This window comes from Mauremys mutica, chromosome 17 (assembly GCF_020497125.1).
Source record: "Mauremys mutica isolate MM-2020 ecotype Southern chromosome 17, ASM2049712v1, whole genome shotgun sequence".
In the NCBI taxonomy this organism is placed as follows: domain Eukaryota; kingdom Metazoa; phylum Chordata; order Testudines; family Geoemydidae; genus Mauremys; species Mauremys mutica.
Window position 1 is genome coordinate 21,554,458 of NC_059088.1, and position 15,775 is coordinate 21,570,232.

Genomic DNA, 15,775 nt, shown 5'->3' on the forward strand with positions numbered 1-15,775 from the left:
CAGTATTAGGCTATGCAGTTGGGTGTCCTCTTGATTGTCAGGCTTTCTGGCCAATAGAGGCGAGGATCGGCCCTTGAGTGACAGTCACGACAGCCAACGAGGATCAGAGTGGGCGGAGCAGAGCTAATTGACATATTTCCCGACTAATGGAGAACGAGATGGTGGCTGCAGCCGCTGAGCCACCGACCAATAGAGTATGACGTAGGCGGGCGTAAGCCTTTGAGTGGCACAAGCGGCCATCAATGGGAACAGGGCAAGGTAGGCGGGATCAGCCTCGGAGTTGCTTGTTCCCCAACCAATGGGAAATGAGGTAAGGGAGGGAAGCCCTTGAGTGAGAGATAATATAGCCAATGGAGCGGGAGGAGGGCGGGAAGAACCCCTGAGTGCCAGGCCCGCCTGCCAATGGTGTCGGCGCAAGGGGGGGCGAGCCCCAGCGGGCAGGGGCGGGGGGAGGAGGGTGAAGCAGGAAGTGGCTGAGGAGCAGCTGTAGCCGGAGAGGGGCCTTGGGGCTGGGATCGGACCCTCCCCCACAGCGCCCGGCCAGCCGGGGAGGAGCCGCAGCAGCAGCCGCCGCCTGAGCCCAGGGGCCAGCAGGTAAATCCCCCCCCGCGCTGCCCCCCCCCGCGCTCCCCGCTGGCCCTGGAGCGGGGGGGCCCCCACCCCAGTGCCTGGGGCGACCCCGTAAAATGCAAATGGGGAATGAGGGGGGATCTTGTTATGCGGGGCCCCAGTTCCTGGGGGTCTCCCTGCCCCCCAGCGCGTGGGGGGTGAGGAAGGGGGAGGGGTGTGTCTGTACCCCCCCAATTGGGGAAGGGAAATAAAGGGGTCGCCCCAGGAGCCCCCCTGGTTCCCGGGGAAGAGGTGTGAATAGGGGAGCGCCCCAAATGGGGAAAATTAAAAAGAGGTCTCAAGCCCCCCCCGCCCCCCAGGTTCTCAGGGGTCTCTCTAGGTACCCCCAGACACAGAGGGACTAAGAGGCTCTGGTGGCCCTTCGTTTCCTGGGGAGGAGGGTGTGACTCTCTGGTCCTCCTCAAACACGGAGAAGGTGAACAAGAGGGTTTTATGGGTTTCCCCCCAATGTCGGGGAGGAGCGTATGACTAAGGGGACGAGGTGCCCCCAAATGGGGAAGTGAATAATGGAGGTTTTGTGGGACTCCCCCATTCCTGGGATCTCCCTGAGCTCCCCAGTGCCTGGGGAAGGTGGTTTGGATAGGGGGGGTATTTCTCTGGGACCCTGGACTACGGAGAAGGTGACTGAAGGGGGATGTCATTATGGGTCACCAATTTATGGGGAGTGGAGTCTGGATTGGGGGGTCCTCTCCCCCTCCCACCCCAGCTCCGTGGGAGCAAACAGGAGTGCTCCTGCACTCAGGGACTGCCCCCTCTGTGGCCACCCCCTGAGCTCTTGTGGGTGTCTCACTACACAGCCCTTCAGACTCCTGAAATGGAAACAAGGGGTGGGGTAGGTGGTCCTGCTCTGAGACCCTTTTATTCCCTCAACTCTCCCTGGGTGGGTGGGTGTAATACAAGGGAATGGATGATCAGGGCTGAACCTTGTGGGAAGGGGGATGGGTTCTGCAAGGAAGTTGTGTACAGTATTAAAATGTAACTGTTACATTCTGCTTCAGTCTATCCTGGGCTTCGGTCACTTCCTTTTGAGGCCGCTTGCCTTTTGTTTGTGAGGAGGAAGGGTTGTTAGACATCCTGGGCGTTTGGTGTTTTGCTTCAGACCCAGTTACCGCCTCCTGGGCATCTCCCCCAGAAAGCCGCCTCTCTCTAGTCTGTGTCTCTGCGGAATCCTATCGCAGGGCAGTCTTGTGGCTCTGCAAAATGAAGTTGTTGGTGGGAAGAAGATCAGGTTTTTAAACAGAATTAATTCTCTCTGTAGTTGGCTGTAAGTAAGAATCTGCTTTCTTCCGATGTTTAGGTTGTATCTGAGCTAAGCAATGTCCCAGGATTTAGCGTGAGGGCCAGCAGTCACTGATGACAGTCTATTTGAGTGTGGGAAAAATTGCCTGTCTATTCTGTAACACAGTGTGGTTCCATCTATGCTAGCATAGATCAAATGTGCAGGGGTTTTTACCACTGTCTTCCTATTCTGGTGTAGAGGACAGTGGTATAAATACCAGTGAGCTATACCTGTGCTTTCACCTTTGACCTTAATCCTGCCGTCTCAGCTGTGTAGGGGGGCCCTTACTTTTGCATGGAGACCAAATGAAACCTTTAGGGCTCTGCAAAGATGCAGGTGTCTGCCTGCAGCTGATTGTAACATCAGGCCCTTTGTTAACAATGGTGGAAGCATTTCAGAAAATCACCCAAATAGCAGGTTTTTCTGATGCTGATGTGTTGTTTTTGTTCCTTTTAGGGGCCTAAGCTTGTGCAGTGCACATCCTGCATCATTCGCTCAGCATTTTGCAAGGGCGGGGACCTTATACGGTTTTCTTGAGCTCTTCCATCTCCAATTTCTAAAATTCTTTTAGGTCATCTGTTTTAATCTCTGCTTTTGCTAATGTAAGATCGTCCCTTACAATATGTTTTGCAGGCTTTAATTTATTTGTACTGGAAAGCATCTAAACACACTTCTGGATACTGTACAAATATTAATGTACTATTAGAAGCTGTGTGCAGTTATGGAACAGGGTCACTGGTGTGTGTGTGTCTAGAGTGAGAGAACTATGTTATCACCTTCCTTTTCCCCCTTGGCATTGCAATACATGGGTGACATCATCTATTTTCAGTGTTGGACTGAAAGGAGAGATCCTGGCTCAGTTTGAAACTTACGTTGTAAAACTTAATATGGTGAAAACAGAATGAAACCCCATTGGCATAAAGATAACAGTGGGGTCCTCTGATGTTCTGAGATTTCTAATCTGGGTGTCGTTTTTGGCACTGGATGACTTGGTGAGGGTATGTTAGAAACGCACCAGTAGATGGTAATGGGGTTTGCAGACTTCCAGGTCTGGGAAGTCTCCATTGCCTTATGGTTAAAACATTGAACTAGGACTCAGGAAATATGAAGGGGTTCAATTGCTGACTGTCATTGCCCCACTGGGTGAGTTGCTTCCTCTGTTTGTGCCTCAATTTCCCATCTGGAAAATGGGGATATTTCCTTTCCTCCCACCTTTGTCTTGCTTGGATTGCAGGCTCTTTGGAGTAGCTGCTGTCTCATACTATGTGTGTATAGAACACTTAACAAAATGTTTGATTGGTGTCTCTAGGCCACTATTGGAACACTACTGCTGGAGAAGAATGTAATAAAACACATTGCTTCATAAAACAACAACAAATGTTCATTTTAACCTGTTTGTGCTATTCTGGTGGCGTGATTCAGTAGCTACGTTAGCACTGCCTTATTCACTAAACAGCATTCTCTAGCGGTACTAGAAACAATAGCTTCTCTGCCGGGAAAATCAGGCCTTAGCTGCATTGGGGAATTACCTCAGTGCCCGCTGCGTGTGTGGCAACGCCAGGCTGAAGTGCGACTTGCGTCTGTGCAACTTGACGGCTGACTAAATGAGCGCAAATGCAAATTGTCACTTGACGCGGCTTCCCCTGACTACACCAGGGGTTAGCACTGATGCTACTGCACAGATGTGTGAAATCGGGGCACGTTCCTAGTGTAGACGAGTCCTGGCACTGTGACCTTGGGGTAAGTCAGTTCTAGATTTCAGGCCTTAGTTCCCCACCTGTAAAATAGAATTAATACTGGGGGTGGTAATGCTTAGTGCTCGCCTAGATCTCGGTGAATTATCCAACGGAGGACGCTGCGTAGGCCTTGTCTATGCCAGGAGTGCTTTGCTAGTGTAGGTGCTAAACCAGCAAAGTGCTCCTAGTGTGTTTGAAATTTGTACCAGCAAAACTGCACACACTTATAGCTTATTCCAGCCCTTAGAGCGGAATACGCTACCCTGGCAAAAGCACAGGGTAGCTGCTGTAGCTGTATCACCACTAGCACAGGGCTGCCAGCATAGCTTTGTCTGTCAGGGATCTCACTCTTCAGGCTGGCGGAAGCCTGTAGTGTAGACACTGTCCCGAGTGCAGAGTATTGTCCCATGGGATCTCATTTTCCACCTTAGACCGGCCATTACTCAGACTCTGTCGGGTTTTGTTTTGTTTAACAGAATCGCTCCTCGTGTTGATGCTGAGACCAGTTTGTGTTAAAAAACAACTTAAACAAAAGCCTGCCAATGTTTAAAAACTTCATTTTCCAGGCTGGCCAAATTCTAAGCAGCCCTGGATCTCAGCCACCACTTGTTTGTTTGGTGTCTCCAGAAATTAGCAGATGGTAGAGATTTAATGCTGTTAAACCTATGGGAATTTAATCACTAACCAGCCTCTAGTCGGGTTTATGTCTCCTCCCCTGCCAGGGCAGCTGTGATCTGCTAGTAGATGGAGCACAGGACTGCGAGTTAGGGTCTCATTTCAATTTATTGCTTTGTTCCTTGGGTTCCCTGCTTGCTCCATGGGGAGAATGGAACTTCCCCAAGCTTCGTACAACAGTTCTAAGTATTTCCTATTATAAAAGTGTTCACGGTGAAATTCTCAGTGCACCTGCATCAGTAGTTAATTTCCTGGGGTGGAATCTGTACATTGGGTGTGGATCCAGGAAGAACAGTGTTGTCTACTGATGGGCGAAGGGGGCTGGGCGTCAGGACCGCTGGGTTCCACTCCTAGATTTGGTTCCAGAAGCCGGGGAGTGATTTAAAGCGTGCTGCCATTGTGAGAGCTAGTCAGTTTTTAAAAATAAGCTAAGATGATTTCAGGTATTCTATCTGCCCCCTCGGTCCTCCTGTCAGTTAGTGCTGTTACAGCCACACTTCCTTATTTCTTGTTTTAAATCTCGTTCTCTCCCCTCTTTCACACAGCAGCACCTACACCAGCAAAAGGGGAAAAGTGTGTCTAGTTTTTCTGTTAATCCTGTATAATCAAAATGCTTATTAACACACAGGGGAAAAGCAAAAACAAGTGCTGTTAATTGCACAAAGGAGACACCTGGAAAAAATAGGGGGATTTTGTGATTTATTTCTTACAGTGAACTTAAGTCTGGCTTGTTTAAAAAATATAGCAGGTACAAAATCTTCAGGCAGACGTATATTTAGCTTAGGTCCTTTTCTGTTCCCTATCACTGTAGAGAAGCCATTTGTTTGTCTTTGCAGAGGTGTCCTTCTAACTCAGGGGTAGGCAACCTAAGGCATGCGTGCCGAAGGCAGCACGCGAGCTGATTTTTCAGTGGCACTCACGCTGCCTGGATCTTGGCCACCGGTCCGGGGGGCTCTGCATTTTAATTTAATTTTAAATGAAGCTTCTTAAACATTTAAAAAACCTTATTTACTTTACATACAGCAATAGTTTAGTTCTATATTATAGACTTATAGAAAGAGACCTTCTAAAAATTTTAAAATGTATCACTGGCACGTGAAACCTTAAATTGGAGTGAATAAGTGAAGACTCGGCACACGGCTTCTGAAAGGTTGCTGACCCCTGTTCTAACTAGAGGCCTGTAATATAGTTGTTTTTCCTCAAGGGAGCTCAAAGTGCTTTACAGCAATCGAGGAGTATTGTTATTCCCTTTTCTGCGCCTCCATTTTCCCCACCTGTGAAATGGGAAGTGGCTTGGCTTTGGTCAGAATAAGTGGCGTTCCACTTGATCTGAGATCATCATCGTAAGCTGGTTTCGCTGGATCTTTCTGATGAGTGAGGCTGTTAGGAAAGGCCGGTGTTGGGAGCAGGGGGTTGGACGAGATGACCTCCTGAGGTCCCTCCCAACCCTGATATTCTATGATCTTCCCGTTCGGCATGGAGCAATGTTAAGAGCTGCCTGTTAGTGAAGGGACTGGGAACTAGGACTCCTGGGTTCTGTTCCTAGCCTCTGCACTGACTCACTGTGTGACCTTTGTAAGTCACTTCCACCTCTCGCAGCTTCCATTTCCCTGTCTGTAAAGAGGGTTGTGAGACTTAATTCCTGGGCTCCTTGGATGATGGGCAAAGCCTTAGATGCTGCAGATCTCGATTCCCTGAGCAGAGCTGCTGATGGGCTGCGGGGGTTAAATTCCACGCAGGCTGCTGAGCAGCCGGGAGATGAGAGTGACAGCCAAGGGCTCAACCTGCAGTGTCTACACAGACCCTGCGTCACCCTAACTACACTGACATAAGGCCTACGCCTCTCGTGGAGTTGTCATGTCGGTGTGTAGGGCACTGAATTCGACGGGAGCAAGGCTGGTGTATGTACGCTGACGTAATTAGGACGACGTAAGGTGCCTTACCCCGACCTAACTCTGTAGTGTAGACCAAGCCTCTCCTAGCTGATGCAGCTGTGCCAGCAGAATGGCGTGATGTAATTAGGCCCAAGAGACAAACGATACCAGCAAAAGCACATTTATGCAGCTATAAGTGCGTCTACACTAGGGCTTATACTGGCATAGCTGCGTCAGCAAAAAATCACACCCCTAATCGACATAGCTGTGCTGGTATAAGTTTTAAGTGTAAATCAGACTGCAGACCAGTGATACTCAGACTGAGGCCCGGGACCCGCAAGTGGCTCTTTCATGGATCTCCTGCAGCTCTTTGCAGCACATGCTATTAAAAGGCTGGGTGATTTAATTATCAGCTCGTCTAACTCACTAACCAATCAGGATGCGTTTACCGTGTTGTTAACCAATTGTAGTCGATAAAATAATACTTGGTTCGAATTTTATTTATTTATATGTGGGTAATGTTGATCGCTAATTTGGCTCCGGAACCACTGAGGTCTGAGTATCACTGCATTAGACTGTGTCTATGCTACAGACCTCTGCCGGCACAGCTATGTGGGCTGTGAAGAGGTGTGATCCCTGACCAGCATGGCCGTGCCAGCAGAAGCCAGTAGAGCCTAGTGTGCACACAGCTATGCTGGCAAAGCTAGGCTCTTACTGATACGGCTTCTTTTCCTTGTGGTGGGTGGATTTACTGGAATACCTCTACACGTGGCCATTTTAATTTCAGAATAGCTTTCATGCTTTAACTGGACACCCTACTTTATTCCAGAGTAACTTCCCCATGGACACAAGCTCCTCCATCTGGTCTCTGGGCAGGCCAGCCAACTGTGATCAGGTTCTGCCTCTTGATTTACTTGGAATTGGTCCTGCTTTGAGCAGGGGGTTGGACTAGATACCTCCTGAGGTCCCTTCTAACCCTGATATTTTATGATTTTATGATTCTCCTGGGGGGAGTGGGGTTTGAGAGTCCTTATGAGTTTTAGTCCTGGTCTACTCTTAGGTTGCCAAAAGAACAGGAGTACTTGTGGCACCTTAGAGACTAACAAATTTATTTGGGCATAAGCTTTTGTGGGCTAAAACCCACTTCATCGGATGCATGCAGTGGAAAATACAGTAGGAAGATATATAGATATATACACACAGAGAACATGAAAAAATGGGTGTTGCCATACCAACTCTAATGAGGCTAATCAATTAAGGTGGGCTATTATCACCAGGAGAAAAAAATTTTTGTAGTGATAATCAGGATGGCCCATTTCAAACAATTGACAAGAAGGTGTGAGTAACAGTAGGGGAAAAATTAGCACGGGGAAATAGTTTTTACTTTGTGTAATGACCCGTCCACTCCCAATCTTTATTCAAGCCTAATCTGCTGGTATCCAAATTAATTCCACTTCTGCAGTTTCTCGTTGGAGTCTGTTTTTGAAGGTTTTTTTTGTTGAAGAATTGCGACTTTTCTGTAATTGAGTGACCAGGGAGGCTGAAGTGTTCTCTGACTGGTTTTTGAATGTTATCTTTCTTGACGTCGGATTTGTGTCCATTTATTCTTTTGCGTAGAGACTGTCCGGTTTGGCCCGTGTGCGTGGCAGAGGGGCATTGCTGGCACGTTGGCCCATTTCCCAAGATAAATGGACACAAGGGAACTGATTCCAGGAAGTAACGGGCTGAGCAAGTGGCCAGCCATGGATTCCACCAGGTTAAATTCATAATTAAGCTCTTGGAGAGCCTTGAAAAGTAACATTTTCTGTAACTGAGACTGTGGAGCGGCCAGGCTTCCTACATCTAGCGGCTAACATCTAAAACCCTGCTGCTTTTATTTCTTCTCGGCTGTGCTGTAAAATACCCAAAGAATGGATCAGGTGGGGTTGGAGGTTGGAATTCTGACCAGACTGTTTTTGGGGAGCGCCACGGTTACCTGTCCTTCCTGCCCAGGGAGGGTTCAGTTGCTGACGTGGGGGAGAGGGTGTGCCGTGGACGGTAGGGAGAAGAGTAACCCCACCAAAATCATGCGAGTGCCGGGTGACAGTAGGCTGGACGTCACAAGGGACAAAGACGTTGATCTTGGCTAGCTACAGAGCAGGTGGAAAATAGGGAAGAAATTCTGAGCCAGAAGCTCAGAGAAAACAGAGACTGTGTGGTAGAGGGGTTCATGGAGTGGCAGGAGATGCAGAGGAGAAGGCTCTTGCACCAAAGGGTAGATTATGTGGCTAGGCAAGCAGGGAGGAGCATAGAGAGAGTGGCTCAAGGTGATTGGCTGGCGCTAATCTACAGTGGGATTTAAAACCGAGGCGGAACAGGCTTCTGAAACAAATCGAGCTGGTCGGGATACCAGAGGAAGGGGGTGAACATACCTGTGTCGGCTTGTCTGTGTGAGATCAGCAGCAGCACATGCTGGGGTCTGCAGAGTGCGGACTATGAGGAGCGCTCAGTTGCTTGCCTATCCTCCTGGAGATGCACCAGCACGAGGTGTGGCCTAGAGGCATTCCTGACAAACCGCCCCTTGTGAGACACTCGCTTAGCTCCATGTCAGGAAGTCGTTCCAACAATAACTGACTTTGTTGGGAACCACGTTCTGTAAGCTACAGAAGCCCAGAGATTCAGGGCAAAGGTAGCAATGTCCTTGCCACTGACTTGGATCCTGTACCCCCAAATGCTCCCGGATGAGGCCCCATTTTTGTAGCATGGCTTCGGAAACACCTGGGGACGGAGACTTTCCACCACTCGAAAAACCATCTTTGAAGCCCTCCTAGCCCTGCCCCAGACAGCCCCCCTCCAGCATACACAGCTCCACCTCTGTTCTCATCTGTTCGTGCCCTTCTGAAACCTTCTCCTTTGGGGCTGAACCTTCAATCCTTTCCTCGGTTGGTCTCAGTCCAGCCTTTTGTGGAAAGCTCAGTGTCTCTCTGTGGGTCTATTTCGTTTGTTGGGTGGGGGAAGACACCTGCACCTTACTGGAAATGACCCCGGGGCTCAGCAGTAGCCCATGAAACAGCTGAATCGAGTCATACGTGGAAGTCGCGCCCCACAGAGCAGGTACCCAGCATCTTTTAAGGTGACAATTTGATTATAAATTTTGTACTGAGTTAGCAGCATCTGCCCATCTGCTTTGTCATGGTTGGGGACAGGGCCTCATGATATCTTTTGGGCTCGATTTGTTGGGTAGCTGGGGCCGGGAGAGTACAAGAAACTGATTGGAATGCAGACCAAGGCGTCAGGACTTCTGGGTTCTGTTCTGAGTGTTGCTACTTACTTGCCGTGTGTCCTTTGTCACATCACTGTGCCTCAGTTTCCCCATCTGTGAAACGGGAATGATTCTTCCCTACCTCTCAGGGTCCAGGCTTTCATCCCTTAATGCCTATGAGGGGGTTGAGCTCAGTATCTCTGTTAAAGTTTTCCCTGTTGTATGCAGTTTTGGTGCCAGGATATTGGAGAGACAAGGTGGGGGAGGGAATATCTTTGTTTGGCCCAGCCGTGGAGCTTCAGAGGGGCTTTAGTGTTTGAAGAAAAAGGAAATTGCCGGTTAACCCCAGAAGTTGGGGAACTCCAGGTCTTTTGTGCGTTTGTGGCTTCCATCAACGCAGGAAGAGCCAGGGGCTTGGCATAAAGATCATGGCTTATAAAAGCACCTGGACACTTGCTGAGTTGTTTTGTCATAGGCAGAAGTTAACAATGCCTGTGTTTTAACTAGCCTCTTGAGGCTTAATACTGCCCATCAAGGTGAAAAGGAGCCAGTGTATGCCCCTGGGGTTTCTGCTGATGCTTGTTTTCCCTGCAAGACATCTAGGGATCTTTCAGCACAATATCTGTCTAGCAGCACGTCTGCCCACCCCTCCCCTTTCAGCTCGGATTCTGCATGGTGCTGATGAGACATTGCCATGGGTTTGTGGTTCTAACATCAAATTCTCACTCCTGTATTTCCAGCCACGCTAGTCTTGTTTGTCAGCTGTTACTTTCCTCTGGGTTACATGCTGCTTTGCCCTTCTCTAGCGTCTTTTATCCAGGGATCTCAAAGCACTTGAAAGCCCACGATCTCCCTGTGAGGCTCTAATGTTAGCGGTGGGGAAACTGAGGCACAGCGCTGACGGGACTGGCTCAAGGTCACCCAGCGAAGCGGGGCAGAGCTGGGGAACAGAACAAAGGCCTTCTGGCTGTTGTCTAATCTAACCCACCACAGCAACTCCAGAGTCTCACCACCTTGCATTCGAAGAAGTGGGTATTCACCCACGAAAGCTCATGCTGCAAAACGTCTGTTAGTCTATAAGGTGCCACAGGATTCTTTGCTGCTTCTACAGAACCAGACTAACACAGCTGCCCCTCTGATACTTGTCACCACCTTTAGGAAATGCTGCCAGATCTTCCTCTTTGGTAACGCCTTTCCTCAGGGCAAGAATGACGGTCTCGACACTAACACCCCCCCCCTTCAATAAACCTGGCACAAAGCAACGAGCACATGCACAGCCTGGATTTCACCCTGAACAAGGAGAAGAGCTGGGGGAGCTCCATGAAGGCCGCTAGGGACTTCACTATTGCTGGTGGTTTGAGGGCGGCGCACAGATGCTGTGGTGATGGGCAGCAGGATAAAATCCTGGCTAGCTGGGAATGGAACCCAGGAGTCCAGTGGTGTTTGCTCTGATTGCAGCCTGTCTTCCCTTTCCTCACCGATCTCCCCCTCCTTTTCCTGGTGCTGTCCCCCTGGTTTGATGAACAGAATCTGAAGCCCCGAGACCTGGAATACCTGTCTCCCCTCCTCCCCCCAGTGTAGTGTTAAGCCTGCCAGGCTGAGCCAGGATGGCCAGGGTGAGCTCTGGATCCCAGCCCTGGCAGATGGCAAGGGAGGTGGAGCTCCTCCCACGAATTAGTCGATGTTGCTGGGGGCAAGGCAGAGAGGATGGCAGCGGAGGTGCCGAGGATTTGCGCCTCTGCGCCGAGCATCGGATGGAGCTGCTGCCTTAAACCGCGCCTCCTAGCCAGGGCCATCCTCCCAGAAGGCCAACCGCGGCCGCCGAGGAGTTTGGGGCTTGTTTTGCTAAACCTCCCCTCCCACTGCAGCTGTCCCTGCTGAGTCCTGACCTCATGATGTCACGCTGGGGCGCAGAACGTGTTGCTGCTGCTTGTTTAACCAGTGTGGCTTTCTATCATCCCCCTCCCCTTTCCTCCATGTGAAACCCGAGCCGGGTCCTCCGGGCCTGCTGCACTCCTCCACGGAGCTCCCTTCTAGCAGGTTAGTACCGCACCGGGTGCCTGGCTCTGGAAGCTGAAGGGTGACTGAGTTGGCAAATCACACCGCTGAAGATTTGCTAGATAAGCAAGCTCTGATGGGATCAGGAAGGCCGAAAGCGAGAAATGCGGTGTACTGGAAACCTCTTGGGTGCAGGGATTTTTGAAATAGGTGCTGTGGTTTTGGAATAGGTTGCCAAACAACTAGGGGAAGCTGGGAGTGAATTTGGAGCATTGTGTAGATGTGGTATTTCTTATATGCCACCCGAAGCGTGCGCGGTACTCTACGGAACAAAGACGCAGGTCCCCCGTAGCTGAACAGCAACTGAGAATGGTTCACCGGGGCTCCATGCATGGCATTGAAAGTGCCCTGATAAATTTCAGTTAAGACTGTTCTCTGTGGGTCAAAGTAGGGGAACTGGGATTTGGGTTCTGTACCCAGCTCTGTCTCTGACTTGTGATCTTGGGCAAGTCCGTTCCCACTTTGTGCCTCAGTTTCCCCATCCTTAAATAGGGTGTAATATTCCTCTGCTCCTGTGTGGCTTGTGAGACTTAGCTTAATGTTTGTAAATCCCCAAATGAAAGACACTCTAGATGCACGAGGTTGTTTATAAATGGTGTCTCTCCTCCAAAGCTCGGCTGAATCCCTTTCCGCTTTCTGTCTTAGCGAAAATAATTAATTATAGTGCCCAAAAGGAGCAAAGTGCGGAGGGAAGAACTTTGAAGTTGGAGATCTTTCGAAGTTGTCCGGCAGGGAGAAGTAAGCTCATAAGTTGATGCTATGTTCCCAGAGAAGTCAACCTAGGTGTGGCATAATGCAGAAAGCTTGGAATGCTTTAGTTGGCAGGGAGAGGAAAATATGGCTCAGGAACAGGTATGAGATTTGCGGTGCCTGCCAATGAAGTGCGAGTCATTGAGTAATGAAATAGAAGCAACATGGTCTAGTGGTCAGAGCTGGAGATGAGGGCTTTATCTACACTGAGCTATGCTGGCAATAGCCTCTACCGGGGACACAGTTATATTGGTATAAATGTGCTTATATCAGCATAAGCTATATTGCTATAAGCACTTTTATAGTGATATAACATTGTCTATACTAGGGCTTTTCCCAGAATAGCTGTGTTAGTTTAAAAAAATAAATAACCCCCCCCCGAACCGACAGCTATGCTGGTAAGACTTTTGAAAGTATACTAGGCCGAGGTATCAGGACATCTGTGTTCTGCTCCAGGCTCTTTCTATGTTAGGTTTTACAGGTGTGGTAGTAGCACACATTAGCTACCATGGTGTAAAAGCCATGGACAAGCCAGCGTACGCTTTAACATACCCTAAACTGATCAAATTAACTGAGGCTTTTGACTTGAGCAGTTTAAAGTATACACTGCCTTGTTCTAAAAAATTGAGCTTAGATGTGGTTTAGATCAGTGCTTTTCAAAGCGGTGGTCCGCGGACCGGTGCCGGTCTGTGAGCCATCTCTGCCGGTCCGTGGCAAGTTTCCTCATAAGAGCGTTGAATAGGATAATAATATGGCACCGGTCCCTGGCACATTGGGGGGGAAAAAAAAAAAATTGCCGGTCCCCCACATCAGGTAGCTTGAGAAGCTCTGGGTTAGATACCTACACACCTTTTAAATCTTCCTCTGTACACAGCCATTGACTCACTGTTTGATCACTTTCCCCTCCCTTTGCCTCAGTTTCCCTGTCTGTAAAATGGGAGAGAATACCCAACCTTGTCAAGTTCTTGAGCAGCCACCTGTCTGTCTTGAACAAGTGATTCTTTCTTGTTTTTGGGGTGCTGTCAGGTTAATATCTTTAAAAAAAATCTTCTCTTGTTTAGATCTTGGACTTCACTCAACTTAGGCAGTAAAATTATACTGTTCAATTTCACTTGATCTACGTCAGTTTCATATTCTGTGTCTCTTGCTAACTCAAGGCTGCAGTGTTCAAAATCTCCGATCTTACTGCATCCTATAGATTCCCTCTTTTGGGGATAAAACCCCACTAAAACGGCCTTTTGCATCTCACTCCTATTCTCTTGCTGTTTCTGGAGAGCAGAGAGGTTGAATGGTTAGAGCAGTCAGAAGATTCCCAACTCTTGCAAACACCGTCAGGGAAGGTTTCAATCCAAAGCCACTTCTCGTCATGCCAGCTTTTGTGAAAACTTGTTAAAACTTCTTTGGTCTTAAAATAAACATAGCGCTTCCCTTTGATCTGAATGATCTGCCTTCACCGCAAAATCCAGGTACCCGCTCTGGAAAGCGGTCAGCGCCGCATTGGTTCCGACCATTTGCAATTGTGTGTTGGGCAAAGCGGGGTGCTCTCTGCTGTGGTGGCAGATGTGCCCCAAACACAAGGCTAAGCTGGTAGATCCTGTTGCATATACTAGGGTTCCACCCCCACTCCCTTGTCAGCACCAGCTGGGAATCATGTCAACAATTAGCATTGATCTTCCATGTGAGCACAGCTTTGGGGGGGTGCTACCCCCAGAGAGGGGAATTAGAACAGATGAGCACTAGCTGTTGCATAAATAACACACACACAAGCACGGCCATTGATTCTTTTTTTTTTACCAGTTGCCAACAGTGCAGGATTTTGTTTGTGTGTGTGGGGGGCGGGGAGGGTGAGGAGTGAAATATGGAAAAGCGAGGCCAGGTGCTCCAGTCCGTGCTGCTCCGAGAGTTCTCCCTTCCCCTCCCTCCCAGTTCAAGGCCTTCTGCAGACTGTCTGCTAAAACGTTGGCCTGAGGTCTCAGCTGGGGAGAGAGATTATCGAACACCTGGCGCTAGTTTTGCTCATTAAAAACAGTTGCTCTTGAAGGGCCCACAAAGGCTGGAGGTTTTTTTGTTTTTTTTTTTAAAGCAGGGGAATGGTTTTAAAATAGCTCAAAACAGCACTAGGAACGATTGAGAAGGGAGTGGTTTGCCCAGCGCTTAATCTGGGTCTCCCCGCCAGGTACATCTGTCGTTTTCCTTGGGACTGCGTCCCTCCTCTCCCCCGCGGGCGCGTCCGGCCTGGGAGCAGTGGGCCAGGGAGAGCTGTTCTAAAGGTTTCCTCTGTGCTTCGGAAGCTAATCCATTGGTCACGTGATCCTCCGCAGCTCAGCCATTCCGGTTGGCCTTGGACGCAGGGACAGGCAGGGCTGAAGGCCTGGGGGTGGGAGAGAAACGTTCCAAATGGCGTTTAACAATTTCATTAAGATGTCGTGTTTTCTGAGGGTTGGCGGTTGGTTTGTTTTTTTTTTTAAATGCTCCTGGTAGGCAGGACCCTGCACTGGTCAGGAAGGGGAACAGGAAAAGCAGCTTTTAGAAATAGCAGGCCCTTTAAATAGTCCCACCGTTCAGTCTCTCTTTTTGTCTGAGCCTTGTGTGCCTTTCTGGCTGCCCCTGGCACCAGTTCTCTGGTGCGGTCTGTGTTCTCTGTGCGGGACTTAATACCCCCAGCAATTCCAGAGCATCAGTGCACAAAGATGGCTTCTGTTGATAGACCCGAGGACTCCTCCTCTATTGGTATTTTTTTAAGGGAGGGAGGGTAGTAGGTGAGATCCTCCAGCCAGCAGCCCTGGTTTCTAGTTAAGCATAAAGTCACTTGCACCCGCGCTAACCCCCTAGGCGGAGCAGCTGCAGGGGTGTTGGGAGCTTCACAGTGCATCTGTGTAGAAAGCTGCCTAATATTAGTGGTAATGATTAGGGGTTAGATCCAAGGCTGGGACTCTAAAATCCGGAATTCTGTCCCTTGCTTTGGGAAGTGGCGTGGTCTGGTGCTTGGAGCAGAGAGGATGGGTTCCATGCCCAGCCCTGCCACTGACTTTGGGCAAATTCCTTCCTTCGTCATGCCTCAGTTTCCCCGTACGACGATGATGCAAACTCTCCTTGGTAACATTTTCAGATGGCACAAAAACTGAGGGAGTGGTAAATATTGACCGGAACAGGTCAGTTCTACGGAAAGATCTGGATCACTGGGGGCGGGGGCTCATTTGAACGTATCTTAATGTGGCCAAAGGCAAGGCCCTACATCTTGAAACAAAGACGGGTTTTTTGGGGGGGGAGGGGGCTGTCTCCTGGAATGGAGTGACACTGAAAAGCACTTGGGGGTTGGGGTAGATCACCCCTGAACCTGAGCTCAGAGTGCAGTACTGGAGCTAAGTGGGCAAAACTGATTCTTTGCTGTATAAACGGGGGAATATCCAGTGGAAGTAGGGAAGTGGTGTTATTGCGGGGGTGGGCAAACAGCTCGCCCGCTGTTTTAAGCTGGTCGAGCTCCCGCTGGGGAGCAGGGTCAGGGAGGGGTGCTTGCCCTGCTCCAGCTGGG

At 49.5% G+C, this 15,775-nt stretch overlaps 1 protein-coding gene across 2 annotated transcripts in view; it reads left to right on the plus strand.

Moving 5' to 3' along the window:
* The first annotated feature begins 457 nt into the window (after window positions 1–457).
* Window positions 458–15,775, plus strand: part of ZNF687 (zinc finger protein 687) — a 48,721-nt gene continuing 33,403 nt past the window's right edge. The window contains exon 1 of one of the 2 annotated variants that reach the window (XM_044990691.1): window positions 458–594. The gene's annotated coding sequence lies outside the window, so the exon portion shown is untranslated. Of the gene's footprint in view, window positions 595–11,143; window positions 11,476–15,775 lie in introns of those variants that run through there. The other variant, XM_044990692.1, reaches the window with a different exon arrangement.